This window comes from Meles meles, chromosome 1, assembly GCF_922984935.1.
Source record: "Meles meles chromosome 1, mMelMel3.1 paternal haplotype, whole genome shotgun sequence".
In the NCBI taxonomy this organism is placed as follows: Eukaryota; Metazoa; Chordata; class Mammalia; order Carnivora; family Mustelidae; genus Meles; species Meles meles.
Window position 1 is genome coordinate 94660190 of NC_060066.1, and position 20055 is coordinate 94680244.

The 20055-nt window shown below is 41.6% G+C and overlaps 1 protein-coding gene across 6 annotated transcripts in view; it reads right to left on the minus strand.

Moving 5' to 3' along the window:
- Window positions 1-20055, minus strand: part of FAM110B (family with sequence similarity 110 member B) — a 165590-nt gene that overhangs the window by 72203 nt on the left and 73332 nt on the right. The window lies entirely within an intron of this gene.

The window sequence follows — 20055 nt, forward strand, 5'->3', positions numbered from 1 at the left end:
TCAGAAACACCATTCAGAATTAACAGTGACAAGCTAATGGCAGACTTGATTCATCACAGAGAATCATTATTGGTACTCACTCTAGAAACAAAAATTATTACACCTCCTTTTTGTCTATGCAATTGCTACAATTTCACTTGACTCTATAAGAACCAATCTTAGAAGGTATTTTCAGGAAATTATGGGCATATAATTGCATTTCATTCATGATTTGCAATATAGATTATGTGATATACATTTTAAAAGTGTTTTCTATGGAATATAAATTGGGAAAGTAGATAATGAGAACTTTGATTCAATTTAAAATGACACGTTTATGTGAGAAGGGGAGAGGAGAGAAGCCAGCTAGTCTAATGCAGCTTTTTGTCTCGGCAGCCTCCTTTAAAGTCCTTTCTTTCTTCTCAGTATGTTTTACAAAATTAACCATCCTGCGGTGATATTAATCTAATCTGTTCACATGTTAAACTTTCCTTCAGTAATTCCCAGAAATGGGTATGTTTTACCAGTCAAGTTGTAATCCAGTAGTACGATGCAAACTTCTCATTTCTGTAGTTTTGTTTTGCTCTGATTTTCCTTTGAAAACCTTCAGAGAAGGCTGACATTCTCAAAAGGCCTTATAATTTGCTCCAAGGAACCAGATATCCCCAGGGATTAATCAGGAGCCACGGAAAAGGAATCCTGCCTGTGGATCATTTTTCATCCTCCAGTCTTTGTGTCCCACACCTGTCTGGGAAGTGAGCTAGAGAAAGGGACAGCATGGCCCATAAACTTCCAAGGGAGAGCACAGCAACTCATGGTCCATAAACTCAAGAGCCAACAAGTGTGGGGAAATGTACATGGAGATACAAACTCTGGGAGAATAGAACGGAGACGAGTCTGCTAAAGAAAACGACTGCTCCGCGTGCTACCTGGAAGCGCCAACCATGGAATTATCAAAGTGCAATCAGTATCATCAGGAGCTAAAACTCCAAGAGGAATTGGCTTCAGTGATTTGGCCTAAGGCACAGCTCCCAGGAGGCTGCCAGGATACAGACTAGTAACACTTCCAGGCATTTATCTAGGAAACATCGAACAGCTCTGCCTTCCCCTTCATTTAACAGACTGCTAGCTCAAAAACAGCACTTTAAAAAGCTGCTTGATGAATTTCTCTCATGCCTATTTTGTATAAGCATTAAGCAGACCCTTTCTAAGAGGCGGGAGCGGCTGTCCTTTCTACTGTCTTATCTTTCAACATGTTTGGAACCAATATTTATTTGAAACTAAGTAGCGGTTAATTGGTACAATCTTTCTGACTGCCACTCCGCTGGGTGAGCCTATGTTTTTTTGACCTCAGGAATAAGCAATTTTGTCTTTGAACTTTTGTCAATGCATCCTTGATTCTGAAAAATCATTCATTCCCTCAGTGAACACCTTCTGGCACCTACTATGTGCAAAGACACCTGGGACCTTGGGAGCCAGAGTATTCTGATTCCTAACAGAGCTTCAGCACTAATGAGAGAGATAAACATTAAGTGATTCATTAACAAATGAGTAAGCACCACGGCGTAAACTGCTGTGAAGTGGGGGTGGACTGACTGGTCTGTGGCTGAAGGTTTCTGGAGGGAGGGCAGGTGAGGACCAAGAGTGTGTGAAGGTCCTGGAGCTGCTGATGGGGCCTGAGGACAAATGAAGGGCATGGAGACATGGAGGCAAACAGCACACACCGAAGGAGGAAGAGAGTTTGGGGCAAGCCCTCTGAAACTGCCGATTCCTTTTCAGTTCTTTCTAAAGAGTAAGAGGTTCTCACTATCTTGCAAGGCAAAACCTTCACTTACCCTTCCTTGTACAAAGAACAAAAACATGTACATCTCACATTTGCACACCGGGCAAAGAAGATTAGTCCCTCACCACACACACCATTTGCCCACCTGAATGATTTCCTCAGATTCTGTTCTGAGTCTCCAACCTTGGAGAACGAGGAGAGGAAAGCCTACATTTCGAGAATTTCCATCTAGGGGGGCACCTGGGTGGCTCAGTCTGTTGTCTGCCTTTGGCTCATGTCATGATCCCAGAGTCCCAGGATGGAGCCCCATGTCAGCGGGGAGTCTGCTTCTCCCTCTGCCTCTCACCCCACTCGTGTTCCCTCAAATGAATAAATAAAGTCTTAAAAAAGAAAAAAAAAAAAAGAATTTCCATGTAGAGCTTTGTTAAGTGTCCTTTCCTTGGAACAGAAACTAGGGTTCATATACTAAAAATGATGCTGTTTAAGCCTATGGCTCCTAGATAACTTTAGACTGATCAGTCATGTTTCAGTTTCAGTTGTTGGTCAAAGTCCAACTTGCTCAAAGGGATCCAGGAGGGCTGTTTCTGTTATAAGGAAATAGTATCTGCTCAAAAGCTGGACCTCCATGGCTGATGATTCTCTCACTCAGCTGACTAGGAGCCCCGGTCCAGCTCTACTCCCCCAGCTCTGCCAGCGGAGGGAGCAAAGACCAGCAGCCGAGCCATGGTCCAGGACATGCTATGGATCCCAACCCATGTAGACTATGGGTTAGCATGTGTCAGAACAGCCAGCCTGGGATGATGTGGCCCTGACCAGCAGCATTTCCACTGTGGGATGTCAAGCCACCAACTAACGTGAAGTCACTGGGCAGAGATGTTAACAATCAGCTCCCCCCAGACCATGTGAGGGGCTTTAGCATACCACTTACTACCAACTCCAAGGAAAAGAAAGCATGTTCAAGCTGTGAAAGTCTCTCTGACTACAACGGGTAGGACAACTGGTGGAAAAGCATGTGAGTAGTTGGAAGTATGGTGCTCCTTCCTTCTCTGTTCATAAGCCCCAAACACTGGCTGTTCATATTTTTCTTCCCTTCCCTTCCTTTTCCCTTTTCTTCCTTCCCATCCCCTTCCTTTGCCCTCCCTCCTTTCCTTCCTTCCATCGTTCCTCCCTTCCTTCCTAGAATGTAGCATACAAGGTTCTCGATGCAGGTGTAATGTGGGCAGGCTGAGAAAGACGGAATGGAGCTGCAGGAAATTACCCCAGCTGCTCCAAAGAGCACCTGCTCTTTGGTCCTCCAAAGAGGACCTGCAGCCCTCAGGCCCCTCTCCATTCAGATGCTTAGCATGCTGCCCTGTTTACCACGAAGTGACCCCACTGCATCAAAGGGCCTCAGAGGCTCCTTTGTACATCAGCGCAGACCACCACTGTGGGAGTCCGTTCTCAGGGACACCTGGGAAGCCACCCACTGATCGAGATGATTGTGTGCAGACGGTCATCTTGCCAGGCCACAAGCAGACTGCGTGAGTCTTCTTGAGGGAACTCGGTTTACAATCCAATGGTGCATCTTGTGTTGTCTTCTCAAAGCCTTGCCCGTGCCACCATCTTTTTCTTTTATCCTTCTAATGATACGTATTGTACAGTATTGGCGAAGAGAGATGGAAGGATGGGGAACAATGAGGTAGCTAAGGAGTTAGGAAGTTGAGGGGCGGCTAGCTCAGGAGAGACTGTCCTGGAGGCTTGCTATGAATGGTCTGCAGTTGGGAGCACAGTAAGGTGTGTCTGAGACCCTCACACACATGGCCTCTGTCTGTAAACTGAAGATCCTGCACGGCCCAAGCACCCTCCTAGAGGGCCTTTACAGGACCCACAAGTGTGTGTCTGGACAGCACACGTCAGTGGTTCTTGAGCACAGTGCTTGGACAGATCATTCTCCAGGGTCTCTTCCCCTCCCCACTTCCTTGGGTCATGCTCCTGCTGTTCCCCCTATAATAAACCAATGAGACCCTACATGCTCTCAGCCTCTCTTAACAGTTTGCCACCCGGGCCCACCCAGTGGACCACTGAGTTTAGGACTCTGGACTTTGATATGGCTTAATCACAGGTCAGTCTTGCACTGGGATTAGCCCCATCATGCCTATTTAACCAGGAATGAAACCTCTTAGGCATAGAGGCGGAAGTCACTTGGTGGAAAAAGAGAACAAAGTGGGTACCTAGGTGGTTCAATCGTTAAACATCTTCCTTTGGATCAGGTCATGATCCCAGGGTCCTCGGACTGAACCCCACACTGGGCTCCCGGCTCAGCGGGGAGCCTGCTTCTCCCTCTCCCTCTCCCCCTGGCTCTTGTTCCCTCTCTCACTGACTCTCTGTCAAATAAATAAATAAGATCTTAAAAAAAGAGAGAGAGAGAACAAAGAATATCTTAGGTACTGGACTAACCATCAAAAAAGTTGAAACAGACAAAATTTACATCTGCTATGTCCCATACCCTCTGTATCCTTCTCCAACATTTAGCATCCTGACCTCAGGGCACAAAAGTACCAAGTGCCTACAACCTTAGCAGACCTTGTAGGTCTGCCCAGCCTCCACACCTCTGCAAGTCCTAACACTAATCAGCCAGTCCCTTGCCCTTCTATGGAAAAATGAAAAACTGGACTCCAACTCCTACTTATGCTAATTTTGCAGAAATACACAAGACCCCTGCCCTGGAGGTGAGCTCTCGAACCTTGGAAAGAATGGCAACCTCAACGACCAGCATAACATGGCTCAGATTAAGAATCCACAGGGGAGTTCTTCTGCAGGTCAACAGGGTTAAGAGAGCTAGGATATGGTCATGCAAAAGGGCCTTTTCCTCCCAAAACTGAGAAACTAAATGATTAGGATAACATAAGAAAGTTTTTGAAATTTTGATGCAAAAAGCACACTTACACACTTACAAAAGCCTAATGAACATCAGACTAAGAAAATTCTTCATTAAGATGGTTTTATTTCGCATCTTGGAGTCCTAACTCACAAACACAATATTCTTAGGAAAGTATCTTTTAGATTCACCTGTTTTCTAGAGCAGCCCAGTTTTACCCAAATGATTGTTTCCTAATTATAAAGTCTAATAATCAATGATAGGGAATTTTCAAAGTCTCTCATTGCATACAACTTTAAGCATTGCATAAATAACGAACTTTGATATTCTTCAGAAATCAAACCTTCTATCCTCCTTTCATTTATATTTACATACATCTACAAGTCAAACACAGGTTTATTCCGCTGATGAGGTAGAATGCACAAGGACATTTCACACATGGCTGTCGACATGCTGGGATGAGAACCCACATGTCCAAATGGTACTGGACAGCAGAGAGCCTTTAATGAATGGGCATTCTGGAAATTAAAAATTAATATCACTAAGAAACTTTCTTTAACAACAACAACAAAAATCACTAATTAAGACATCAGTGATTGGGGCGCCTGGGTGGCTCAGTGGGTTAAAGCCTCTGCCTTCTGCTCAGGTCATGATCTCAGGGTCCTGGGATCCAGCCCCGCATCGGGCTTTCTGCTTAGCAGGGAGCTTATTTCCTCCTCTCTCTCTGCCTGCCTCTCTGCCTACTTGTGATCTCTCTCTGTCAAATAAGTAAATAAAATCTTAAAAAAAAAAAAAAAAGACATCAGTGATTTATACCTTAACAGGAATGATTTTAAATAAGCAATTAAGATTACTCTTTGACATTCTGACTGGCAGCTCTTAAGAAATGGAAGTTTAAGACAGGAATAGGAAGTTATTTGAGAATCTAAAATACTAAGGTAAAAATAAAATAAAATAAAATAAAATAAAATACTAAGGTGACATTGCTTCATTAGTTCCAGAAATATATATCAACTCCCTATTATGTGACCCTGGGTTGAGAATATAGCCTCTCCTTTGGCAGAACTTACAGACAAGGGAGGCAGTAAGCACCTGGGAGTTTTGCTCCCTGGAGGGGGTGGGGTGCAGAATTCAGAAAGAGGAGCCTCAGAGACTGGCTTGCTCAGGGACTCCAGACTCAATCTGTTCCTGTTTTGCTCTGTTTCACACTAAAACCATATTTATTCTTATACTCAAAAAATTAGTTACCCCGTGGGTGTAATAATTAAATTTTATTAAATAATTTTATGTATGCCATATATTATATATAATGATAAATAATATAAATATAGCACACATAACATATATGTAATATATAAATCTTATATAAAATTATATAATAAGCTCTGAATTAGCTTGCAGTAATAGTCCTGAGCTTATTAGCTTCCCTTCTGTTCTCAAATCATACCATATTTTATGGACATTGACAAGCATCTTCTAGGATGTGAAAGTGTTTACCTTATCAATTATCTGTGTTCTACCAAAAGGGCTCAGGATTGGATTCTTTCTCTACTGACCATGGATAATTCCTACAGACCTTTAAATTATAATAAATGGACTAACATCCTAAATTGTAGCTCTGTCTCCTCAAGTGGAATACCGAAACATTTCAGATTTCGGTTAAATGACATTTCCTATAATTATAAATAGTTCTGTATAGCATCAGCATCAGTGTTTGAGTGTATCTCTACAATTATTGTCCAAAATCAAGGCATATCGTCTTGCATGAGTAATGTGTGCTGCTATTTTAAGCAAAAGCTTCATGGAAGAACTTCAGCTATGCATGGTACGAATGCTCATAATCATGTTTTAACATTACTAACTTTGAATGATTACTTTCATCCAAATAAATATTTAACTACAAAACAGAATTGTTATGAAATTCATCTGGGGTCTTTCTGAAACTTCTTCTTTTTTTTTTTAATATTTTATTTATTTATTTGACAGAGAGTGAGATCACAAGTAGGCAGAGCAGCAGACAGAGAGGGGGAAGCGGACTCCCTGCTGAGCAGAGAGTTGGATGCAGAGCTGGATCCCAGGACCCTGAGATCATGACATGAGCCAAAGGCAGAGGCTTAACCCACTGAGCCACCCAGGTGCCCCTTTTCTGAAACTTTTAATGTCAGTAGGAGCTAAAGGATAGGTGTCTTCAAAGGGCTCATATCAAAACTTTCGACGTTTTAGCCTCCTGAATGATACTCTTTGGGAGTAATTATGTTGCTAGAATATCATGTACTTCTCACCTTGTATCATGTTATATTTTATCCCAATCTAGCTACTTTCCAACTGGCAACCATGGGTAAATTACTTAACTTCTTCATGCCTGAATTTTCTCATCTATAACATGAGGATAATCTTATTATGTGGAATAAATGAGTTAATACATACAGAAAGCATTTAGAGAGTACCTAGCATTTTTGTAAACATTATTTAATCATACTTGGCTGACTGAAAAATTAATCATCCAGGCCAAATGATATTAATAATATTAGAAAAACAGACCCTTCTTTTAGCAAAAGAAGTACATAATATAAATATACAATCATCATGCCCTGGGGACAACCCAGATGGGAAATGTTATACTGTTAAGAACTTCATCTAGAAATTCTGGAATTTAAATAAGCACAGATTTTTTCCCCCCTGGGGCAATGTGGGAAAAAACATTTTGAAAATATTACAAATGTGTATACCTTTACCCATGCCCATTTGCAATGGGAAAATCATTCTAAGGATCACGTGCAAAAAAATAAATTAGAAATAACTAAGGATATTCACAAAAAATACATAGTTATGGTATTTGTCATATTACAGTATCCCTTATAGACCAAAAAGAGAAAGAAAGAAAATTGTATTCAACAACAGCCAATTGATTACCTTACTGTGTATAATTAAAATTAATGGAACACTATACAGTTATTCAAAAGTGATATTTTAGAGAAGTATTTATTAAATGAGAATATAAGCTAAAATATTAAGTGAGAGTCATAAATCAACATATATTATGACTCCATTTTGTTAAAATTACCTCCCTGTGTATGTATACATAGATGTCTGAATATATAGAGAAAAAGTGTGGGAGCAAATCCCACAACGTGAATAGTGAATCTCTGCGTGGTTGACTTGTCTGAAGTTTTAAATTTTTCTACTGTGCTATTACGAACATTGAACATAAATTGTTTATTAAAACTCTGTGTTTCTTCCTACTCCCTCCCAAGGAAAAGAAAAACCTGTGGGTGGCAAGTTTTGAATGAGTACAGCCCCTCTAATGTCTCAGGCTTGGAGATTCTTGCTGCCTCGTGTCCTGGTTGATAGATCTAGCCTACAACCAGTCTTCATGGTGCAACTTCACTTTGCTAACGAGCAGATAAGTAACCAGCTAGTAACTAGCAGCCTCAGCAAACACAATTTTGATGAGCTAATCTTCCCAGCCCTAAGTCAGACCATCAGAATGGGAACCAAGAGTTCAGCCTGGATTGTCAGTCTATTTCTTGATTAGACATTAGGGCAAGCCTCTCCTGGATCGGGGTAAGTTCCCATTGCCAAGCACAGTTCAAATAGTCCTTGCCTTAGTTATTTGGGTAATTGTCTCCTTTTATCTAAAAGCATTCTTACACACTTGGAAGGCATGACTCGGTTCAAACGTCTGGAAAGAAGCCAGTAAGTTTAGGTGATGAAGGAAATGGCAAATCCTTTCTTTGGATAGAAAGTTAGGAACGTTAGCATGCTTCAAGATTGACTGAGACCTTGGCAGGTTTCTGAAGCTTTATGGATTGTTACTACTAGAGTAGGAATTGAGTTTAAAGTAAGATAAAGCAAAACAACCACCTTTCAGTGTGTCTGCCTCTACTGACTGTTTTTACTTTTCATAGTTTAAGAAATCTTGTGAACCTTACCTCAGGATCATTAATAGATAATGGTTCCATGGTTTTGTCAGAAAGATATTCCCATTTACCTGTGTATATCTTAAAGGCAATTTTATTATATCCGGGGACCAATTTTTTAAGTGTCACAATAGAAATTAATGTGCAAGTGGGAATTGTTTAACAGAAATTTGCCTTGAAGCAACCTAAGCTCTATTCCATCTATACTGTTAAATGTGTAATTATCTGGAAAGCCACGACTTTTTTTTTCCCCCTACTGAAAATAATCACTCCCCCTCCCAGTTCCTTTTTTGAATGTTAAGTTTTTCATACCTGGTGCCTAGTTTCTGTATCTGGATTTCCTATTTTCTCCTGGCTCCAGTTCCATATGTAGACATTCTTTTCCATGGTTTCTTTTATAGCAAGAAAAAATTTTCTTATGGAAACCTATTAAAAGCAGCGACAATAATTATGGGACCCTTTTCATTTAACTAGTGTTCTTCTCCTGGAGTGTTTACTGCTCAGTGATTTTTAGGGGAAAAACAATGTGCCCTTCAAGAATGAGGAAGAAGTGATTTGAAGAGAAAAGAATCCTCTGGAAATAGGAACACTTGACTAGTTTCAAAATAAACAAAATCCATGTTACTTACTGAAGGTTCTTTCTTGGGTTATCACTTTATGCTTTATAGCGGCAATAAAGAGAAAAGTTACTTCTCCAAACATTACTGAGACACTTTGTAAATCTCTGGTGATATCTGAAAACCATTTCTGCAGATGTGGGTGCTCTCTCCATAGGGAGCATTTTCTTTTTCTTTTTTTTTTTTTTTGTTAATATTTTATTTATTTGACAGAGAGAAATCACAACTAGGCAGACAGGCAGGCAGAGAGAGAGAGAGGGAAGCAGGCTTGCTGCTGAGCAGAGAGCCCGATGTGGGGCTCGATCCCAGGACCCTGGGATTATGACCTGAGCTGAAGGCAGAGGCTTTAACCCACTGAGCCACTCAGGCGCCATAGGGAGCATTTTCTAATCACGGTGTCAGTGTCTCAGGGAGAACAAGCACAGGAAAAGATAAGCCTCATTGCATATTACTTTTACGTATGTATGTTATTAACTTTGAAACTGGAAGTGACTTGAAGGACATTAATTCACCTTAAGGAAACTTTCTTGGGCTTCTCTTCTGCTTTATTTTCAAAGTCAGATTACAAGCTAATTTAAATTTCAAGTATTCGATTACATTCCTCTTGAACTGACTGCTCATGATCTTTGCCAAATCAGTGCTTCCATTCAGGGAGAAGGTATTTTATTTCTATTGCAGGCAGGTCTTCTAATGAAAAGGAGAGTTTAAATTCTTCTTACATGGAATAGCACATGATGAATTTTTTTTTTTTATCAGGAAGTCTGAGTCAAGCCTACACAGTAGTTTGTGTACCAAATTACATAGAAGGTTTTTAAATTAACATCAGAGAAATGTTCTGTAATAGGAATAAATGGCATAAAGTACCTAACAGATTAGTGGAAAAGCACTGTAGGAACCCAGAGGGCAGCAAGAGAAACCGCTCACCCCATATCTTGATGGTATTTGGCACATGTTATAGACTAAAGGAGCATTCGCAGTTTTAATCATTTTCCTCCAAAAGGCAGGCATAATATTTGCATGTGTTCTTTTTTTTTCTTTTTAAGATTTTATTTCTTTATTTGTCAGAGAGAGAGAGGGAGAACACAAGCAGGCAAAACGGCAAGCAGAGAGAGAAGCAGGCTCCCTGCTGAGCAAGGAACCTGATCCCAGGACCCTGGGATCATGACCTGAGCTGAAGGCAGCGGCTTAGCCAGCTGAGCCACCCAGGCATCCCTGCATGTGTTCTTAATGTCATTTAAGAATATCCAATTTGAATATGTGATACGAGTCAATGCCAGGATTTAAGAAGATAGTATGTGTTCTGTTACCTTGAGGGTGAGTTGGGGGTATAGGAGGAAATTAGTTAATTTCATTTTGCCTACAATGAGCACAGCTTATCCACGAAGAGTGGATCCTGTGTTTTTGGATGAAGTAATTAGAAATTCCTAAAGGTCTTGATACTTCATCAGTAGTGATGGGTGGTCCAACAGCTCAAAATCAATACTCTAACTTTTTTAGATGTTTCAGGCAAGAGTCAGGGCCCTGCATAGATGGGCCAGAGCCTCCTGCCTCAAACCCCAGCCTAGGACAGGAACAGAAGAGGAAGCACAGAGAAGGAAGATCTTTTTTGATTTGTATTTACTACTCTTCTTAATTTCCTCATTTTCAGCAATGGAACGTGAACAGAATTTCCTCTATTATTTTTCTTCTTCTGGACAAACAACGACATTTCTGTCCTCCCAAAAGATGTCCAAAGATGTGTACCTTTTGGAAAGGATGTCTTTTATAGGGGGAAAAAATACTCCAATGACAACCAAGAAGGAGCAATACTAAAGCACTGTCATTTCAAACTCTGGCTGGACTCAGTTGTGTGAAATTAATTGGAATTTCAATTAACCTATCTTCCTCTTTTATATATTAGTTTTGTGCTGTTCCATAGTCTGTGTTCACTCAGGCCTTCATACATATTTCTTTCCAGCATTATTCTCTGACCTAAATTGCAGTGAAATGGAATGTATTACACCGGATTTTTCATATCTGAATAAACCGAAGTCATCCAACTGCAAAACACATTCCACCTGCAAAATTCCATGTCAAATATTAGTGATGTTTCACATTTTGTGGAAACGTGTCCCACTGTGAGTAACCTGTATGCTGGGTCGTCTGTGCTTCCACTGATAAGAAGGGGTCCTAAAGAAAGATCATAAGCTATTGCATAAAGACAACGAAATTCCAATTATGGCATTAATAAGAACAAACTACTAGATCAGTGAACCAGAAGAGCCTAGAAATATACCCATAAATACACAACTGATTCTGGACAAAGGAACTCGGACAACTCAATGGAGAATGAAAAATATTTTCAATAAATGATGATGGAATAGCTGGACATTCATTTAGAAAAACAGTAAACGTTGACCCCTACCTCACACCAATATGATCAACTTGAGACAGATCGCAGACCTTCAAGTTAAAATCTAAAAGTGTAAAGCCTCTAGAAAAAAAAACAGATGAGCATATTCTTGCAACCTTGAAGTAGGTTAAGATATCCCAGAGTCACACACACACAAAAAAAACCCACTATTAAAGAAACAACTGACAAACTATTTCTTAAAAAAATTAAAAACCTCTGCCCATCAAGTGATGTTGTCCAAAAAAAAAAAAAAAGAGAGAAAGAAACGTGAAATGGGAGAAGATAGATCTAATACATATATCTGAAAAAGAACTTTTAGACAGAAAAAATAAAGGGCTACACATTAATTACAGAAAGACCAACAATCCAACTTTTAAAAGGGGAAAAGACTTCAATAGACACTCTGCAAAAGAAGATACACAAGACATGTGTAAGCACCTGAGGAGGTATTCAGCATTAGTTATGAGAGAGCTATGAATTCAAACCCAGTAGGACACTAGTTCATAGCCATTCAAATCACTAAAAATAAAGACAATACGAATTGTCGGCAAAGATGTGGAATAACTGGAGCTTTCACACACTGCTAATGGGAAAGCCTGAAGTCAATCACACATTTGGCCCCTAACCCAGAAATGCCACTCAGGAGTATAAGCCAAGATACAGAAAAACATACATCCACAAAAAGACTTGTGCAGTGCTGTTCCCAGCAATTTTATTCCAAATGCCCAACTGGAAACAAGCCAAATATCCATTAACAGAAGACCAGAGAAAAGGCAACTGCACTACACCCACAGAATGGGATACCACTCAGCACTAAAAGGAATCAGCTACTGGGACAACATGGATGAATCTGGAAGACATGATATCGAACTAAAGGAACCAGAGCAAAGGGCATCTACTGTGATTCCATTTACATACATTTAAAAACAGGTAAAACTAATTTATGGTGCTAGAAAGGGGAAACTGACTGCCAAATGGCAAGACAGAATTTGCTGGGGTGATGGAAATGGTTTACATTTTGATCAGGCAGGCTCTGTGAGAGTATATGTTTGTTAGACCTTCTTATCAAACTGCACACTTAACATCTCTAAGTCTTATCTCAACAAATATCCCATACTGTATTAAAGGAACGCTATTTCCAACATAGTCTCACTACAAAGTTTTAAAAGGTCTTAGTGCTGATTTGACGTCTTAATTAAAAACTATTTTTATCTTAAATTCTTCTAAACTTTCCAACCTCTTATTTATATGTAGTATGCCATGCGTATATAAAGAAGAAAGATGACTCGGTCCCCCATGAATTCATGTCGGTTATAATTTTACTCATTTGAATGTCATGTTGCACCTTTATGTTTAGATTTAGATGACTCTATTAGGACCTGAGAATTTTTTTTTTTCTATTTATAGGCCCTGGGAAAGCTTATTTTCAACAGTTAACCACTGTTAGCACCCATTTAAAACACCTCTCTTGTAAGTTATTGTTGACTCTTCTGCTTTTTACCTGACCATTTTTTCTTTTATTCATCTCACATTGGTAATAAAGCAGTTTTCTGGAAGAAATTTAAACGTATTTCACAGGAATATTCTATATCCTTTGTCTTTTTTTTCTGATTTGTATGTCACATAAACAAACTCGCAGTTAAGCATCTCGAGGTCCTAGGAGGCTTTAAGACAGTCTTGGGTTTGAATATCTATGCTGTTCCTTACAAGTTATGTGGATTTAGGTAAAATTACTGAATTTCTTTATGCCTCAGTTTCTTCTTAAATAAAAACAGCTGTATGGATAACTAGTTCACAACTTTGAGGGGGAGAGGAGAGAAGGAAAGGTGGGAGTTGGCTTCCTGAAGCTAATAAGGGGGTGTACCATCTGTAGAAAATTAAAAAAACAAAAAACAAAAAACAAACCCAGCCAAGCCACATGCAGACAATTCCAAGACGTATCGGTGATAAACTGCCTGTCCCCAGGGACAAAGCAAATGAGATCAAACCACTATCGTCGGCCCACCTGTGAGGGTGAGGGGCAGGAACAGGAGAACACAAGACGTGGGTAAGTCTTCCATTCAGTTCAGCCAATCTTCACTGAAAACTTTCTCTCTGCCTGGCCCCATGAGGAAACACCTGTTCCTCACTTCACCCTTGCCACAGTTCTATGAAGCAGATACTAACTACTGTCACCACTTCATAGGTCAGGAACAGAGAGAGGTCTGTAACCTCAAGGCTGCCAGTGAGAACTGGTCGAAGGAGGGGTGTGCGGGCAGGGAACCCTGCCATGCACCTTTGCCACCATGAGGCTACACTTCTGCTTCTGAGCCTCTGAGCCTTCACGGGGGCTTCTAAAGGAGACTGGGAAGGGAGTGGGATTGGTCCACCAAGGGGGGGTCTCGGGACTGGAAATTGTCGTCTTGGAGAATTTGGATCCTCAAGCTTGATGCACAACGGCACAAGAAATCAGAACAATGAAGGGGGCAGAGCCTCCAATTAGATTCCTTAGGAACATAAACTAGTTTCATTTCCCAATATGCAGAAAATAGGGAAGAGCAGCCTTGCCCAAAACGCTGCGTGTAGCTGTCTCAGTGTGCTGTGTGTGTGTGTGTGTCCAGCAAGCCCAGCATGACCTCACCCATGCCAGCATCAGGTGCCTGAGGAGCCTTGGCCTGATCTCCCCCCAGGGGCCCGAGACTTCAGCAACAAGAGCAGCCACCTGCTCCAGCGGCCAGCAGAAGCGAGCAGAACTCTCAGGCAGCCCGTAACCAGCCAAGTGTGCTTCATGGCAGTGAACTCGCCCCTCGGCTACAGTGTGATGTGGCTATAAATCAAGCAGTAATTAGATTTTGCCACATTTAACACAACCCCTCCGTTGCCCTCATTTACCAGGCCTGGATGGCTAAGAAAGGCAGACCGTTCCCACCGAAAACAACAGACTCCTTCACTGTGAGCGTGGTGTCCCGCCTTAGCCCTCAAAGCACAAGACAGCCACGGAGAGAGTGTTCTCTGTGTCCGGCTTCTATGACAATACCCTGCAATTAACACCGGTGATGGGGATGGAAAGGGGACGGGGAGGGAGGGAATCTATCCTTATCATACTGGAACACACATTAACCACCAAAGCCTATGGAAAATAGAACAGCAGTTCAAAGAAACTATGCATTAGTATGAAAATGTAATTAACCCATCAGAAAAGCATCGGAATCTTCACACACACACAGAAAACTATGCAAACTAAGCTCGCATTTGATTTCAGTCAGAGCAAATGCAGCCTTCATTTTAGGCTATAAACGTGTCAAACTGGGTGATAAGGGAGACCTTGGGCGATGTGTGAATTATGCCTTCACGAGGATTTTAATTCTAAATATGATCGGGCCCTGTGAGAATGCAACCTAATACATAGGTTAGAGAGAAATGCCAATGTTCTCTTTTAGTGTGACCTGAAATGTTTTTTATTTTACATTTCCACACATTCTGCTTAAGTTAAACACATTTTGATAACCTGTGGAAATGGAAGTGGTAGTAGAAAAACAACAACATTGAATTTTTATTTATTTTAAACCACTGGCTCTTTTCTCTATGGACTCTTCTAGACAACTTCAAAAAGCTGGGGACATCAATGATTCCAAAATTATGTTATGGCTGCAAATTTTTAGTTTAAAAAAAAGTTAGATATTTTAGACCACTGTTGGTGAACTTTGTGAAGGTTTAGATAGTGAGTATTTTAGGCTATGCAAGTCACACAGTCTTTGTCATGACTTCTCAACTCTGCGCCTACAGCATGGAACAGCCACAGTCAACACATAAACGGATGATTGTGGCCATGTTCCAATAAAACTTTATTTACAAAACCTGACAGTGGGCTGGATGAGGTCCACGGGCCATCATTTGTCAACCTCTGACCCAGACTGGCTTAAAAGCAGTGTGGAATCTGGTCTTTTAAATTGGAAACTGATGCTTCAGAGCAAAACAGATACACAAATAAGCAATCCTTTGTATCCAAGTGTATAAGTTAGATGTGGCAAATGTTTCTCAAGTTTCTGGAAGTTGCTAATTTTTATCAAGCAGCAGAAGACTTGAGGGTGTTTATCCTTTCTTGCACACAGCACATTAGCAAGCAGGTGTTAACGCTGATCACAGCTGGAAACAGAGCATGTCCTAAGTGTGACTCAAGATGGCTACAGAAAGTGTTCTTACAAGGCAAGGCTTCATTGATCAGGATTGGATATCTCCCCAGGCCCAAAGCACCTTAAAAAAAAAAAATTAAAAAAGTCACCGCTGTTAACTTAAGAGCTCAACTGATTCACTCACCTTGAGAAGAGCACTGAAAAATGCTGTGCTTTGGAAGCACACAAAACACTAAGGGAGTAGGGAAAAGCATGATGTAGTCTCCAGTGACACAAAAGAATCTGTGTTCACAGGTTAAGGAAAATTAATTCAGATGTAATCTTTAGATGAGGAATGGTTATTAACTATTTAAATGCCAAAAGGGAATGTAACCAGAAATGGGGGGGAAAAAAAAAGATGCTTGCGGGGGTGGGAGAAGGGGGATGAAGTTGGGAGACAAAACAAGATCCTCGGCTGTGCAGTCAGGTCTGAGCATAGCAATGCTCAGGGTGGGCAGAAAGGACAGGTACTCTGGACTTATAGCACCATAAATCAGGGTGCGTACATTCGAACAGGCTTGCCCTCTGACCCCACGCTACTGTCCCGGGTGACAAGGCCAGCCTGGTGTCCTCATTCCAGAAGGTCAACCAGTTGAAACCCAAACTCTGAATGTTTGCCACTCAAGCCCTTTCTGGAGCAAGAGAGGGCATGAATAACTGTCTCCGTTCCCAAAGATTTTCTATCACCGCCTGTGTGACCCTTTTTTCTTAAAAAGATACTACTTTGACAATGTAGCAATTTGATACTAGATTAAATCGCCCATCTGATAATATGGAGAACCGGGAAAGCAAAACAAGAAGAGAAAACGCTACAGAGTAATTGTTAATTTGGAAGATTTAGGAATAAATATGTTAATGGGCCTGAAAAAGAAATTTATGAACTAAAGGGATTACTGATATAAAAGATGTATCCACAGGTAGAGAGATCTTCTGCTTGTGAGGTACACCGCTCTCCCCACTCCCAATAACTCCAAAGGGACATGAGCTCCATACACCAGCCCTGGGGCTCTCGATTAATGCAGATTACACAGGGGTCCAGAGACTACTCTCTCCCCTCCTCTCAACTTCCCTGCTCTTCGGAGTCTCAATCTTTTCCTATCTGCTGAAGTCCCAGCGGGTACCTTCCTATTTTTGTCTATTTCTCAGTTTAGTTGTGTCTAACTGAAGACGTATGGCAAATTAGCAGAGCCTGGGTGACTCAGTCTGTTAAGTGTCCAACTCTTGGTTCTGGCTCAGGTTGTGACATCAAGGTCATGAGATCGAGACCTGGATCAGGCTCCACACTGAGCATGAACCCTGCTTAAGAGTCTCTTTCCTCCTCCCTCTGCCCTGCTCCATTCATGCTTGCTCATTTTCTCCATCTTAAAAAAAAAAAAAAAAAGAAACAAAAAAAAAACTATACCAGCAAGTCATGGGTCTTCTGAAAATGCCATCTTGAAAAGCCACATTGATTGCTTATCCATTCTTCGGTAATCAAGTTGAGATCTCCGATAAGATACACAAATGCTCTGCTTCCTCTTATTCAGCTGGGGTTGGAAGGAGGTCCAGGCTTACACATCTATTTGCCCTCAGGAAGAAGAGATATGCTCCTAGTTCGTGCTAGAATCTTCCCAGCATGAGGTGACAACGGTTTCATATCCAGCTGTACTTCCCTACCCACCAGGGTCCAACAGATAATACCATATGTTGAAAGCAAACAGAAAAAAAGTGTTAAGAGTGAGTTGAAATTCTGGAGAAATAGAAAACACATTTACCATGGAGATAAATCAATTGGAAATATGTTACTGGAGCACCAATGCTCCAGCCTTCAATCTTTTTCTTGCCTATCTACACTGACTATCTTGGGGTCCTCACGGCCTTAGGTCCCATACATGTGCTAACTAGTTCCCCATGTGTATGTTCAGTCCATCTTCTCTCCAGAACGCCAGACTGGTACACCCAGAAGCAATCCGGTGTCTCCTTGTGCCTATCAGCAGCAGCTCACCTTAAGGGGCCCAAAGCGGAGCTCCTGAACCCCCTCCTGACCCTATTCCCATCCTGCTCTTCTCAATGAATGGCATCATCTTCCTTCCAGGTGTCTTGGCCAGAAACCCTGGAGTCATCCTTAATGCTCCTTTCTCTATCACACTATGCATCCAAGATGTCAGGTGTCACTAAATCCCAGAAACTCAGTTTCAAGATATTCTCAGAACCTGACCTTTCCTCATCACCCTCATACAGCTGAACCTTGGCCAAAGTTGCCAAACCTGTGCTCTGAGTTACTGCAAGTGTCTTACCGGTCTCGTGCTGTCTCAGCACAGAAGCTAAGGAGACTTTGTTAAAATGAAGGTCGGACTCTTGTCACTCCTTGGTCCTTACCCCTCTAATGACTTCCCATTGCCTTCAGGGCAGCAGCCAAAACCCTAACAGCCCAATGGCCCTTTCCACTCTGGCTCCAAACACTCTCTGACCTCATTTCTGATAGCGTACCTTCCCCCCACCCCCACTTCCACCCCATCAATGATGCTCTCATGGCTGCTCCCTCTGCCTGGGGTCCTTTCCCACAGAAACCTGCATGACTGGCTCACACTCTCCGAGGTACAGGCTTGACTCAAACATCCCCTCCTAGTCAGACCTTCCTTGGCCCCCTACCTGTATCAGTTCTCTGCTGCCGTGTCACAAATTCTGTGGCTTAAAACAGCACCCAGTTAACATCTCCCAGTATCTGTCAAGGCCCGGGTGTGGTTTACCTCAGTCTTTGGTTCCAGGTCTCACAAGGCTGCCATCAAGGTATCCCCCAGGCAGCTTTCCTTTAGGAGCCTGGGGTTCTCCTTTGAGTTCCTGTGGCTGTTGGCCAAATTCAGTCCCTGGGGCTACAGGACCGAGATCCCAGTTTTCCTGCTGGCTGTGGGTGGGGCCCACCCTCATCCACTGGTTGAGGCAGCTCCCACTCCCGCCATGTGGCGCCTTCTCACGTCTCCCGTCCTCACGGCCAGCAGGAGAATCTCTACCCCAGTCTGCTGAGATGCCATCTTATATGACATTATGGAAAAGCCACAGCGTGCTCTGTTGGCCTCACCACCCAATACAAGGGTTGTCCTAGAGCCTAGCATACCCTCTAAAATGCTACTGTCTCATCCTACAACACACACATCTATCCCCATCCCTGAGTTTCCTGAATGCTACTTTTTACCACTTGAAATATCAAATATTATATGTATTTTTCTTCCGCATTTCTGCTCCATCTCACGGAAACAGAAGCCTCTTAAGGGCAGAACTCACTGTCTGATTTGTTTCCTACTATATCCCCAGCTGTAGAAGAGGCTCAAATACATATTTATGGAATGAATAAATGATTTCCTCTGTAGCTTTGCTTTAAAACTGTCAGCATGTCCACATCTCCGGTTCCGCCGCTACCCTGCAAATTACCACGTCCTCTTCGTACTGTGGTTGCATAGCGACTTTTAGTCGCAAAAGATGAAGCTAAATGCTCTCCTTCTCGAGGTACAAAGCTCTGAAGTTTGAGTTTATTTATAGTTTTATCAGCGAACGATGTGGCGAGACTCCACAGTGAATAGTTGCAAAAGCAGCAGCATTTTTAATGCTTCTGTGAAAACAGATATGTTCCCTGTCTGGTTCCCAGGCTCAGAGATGGCTTTTATGTCTGTTTGTTTGTATCTTAAAAATTCTTCAGTCAAAAAATGAATGGAGGGAATAGGAAGTAAAAGCCAAATTCCCTTTGAATACTGGCCCTGAGAAAACCAGGAGTATGTGATTTAAATAAGGAGAGAAGTGCGGCATTCCAAAACAACAAACAGCCTATCACTATGGTAGTAAATTATCCATCTCATTTAAAGGGAGTGTTGTTTTTTTTTTTTTTTTTTTTTTTTTTTGCAAGGGATAGGGCAACAAGCAAAGCCAAATGCTATCAATGTGAAATACAACTCCATGTCAGTTACACATTGGGTACTGGGTACCCATTTTACCCCAAGTGCCTCTGGTTAGCGAAGTTGTTTGGACAAGAAGAAAAATGTATAGGCACTTAAAGCAATACTCATCAGCCCAACTGCATCAACAAGTTAATAACAAATCGATCATTCACCTAACATGCAGCCTGAAAAACACTTATCCATGGTCTCTATTAAAATTAACCAAATTCTACCCAGTTGATCAGAGATTGTACAAAGCAGCCTGATTCTCTCTTTTATCTTGTTTAAGCTCCCCCCACTCTCGTTTATTTTACTAGCAGCATTTCTGTTAATGTAACTCAAGGAATGTAATAAATTTCTAGATCTCCCTTGCCAGTGATAAACATTCGCTTCTGAATTCCTGGCTGGTTCCTGCTTCTGGCTTCTCCCTCTAACCATAATACAGTTT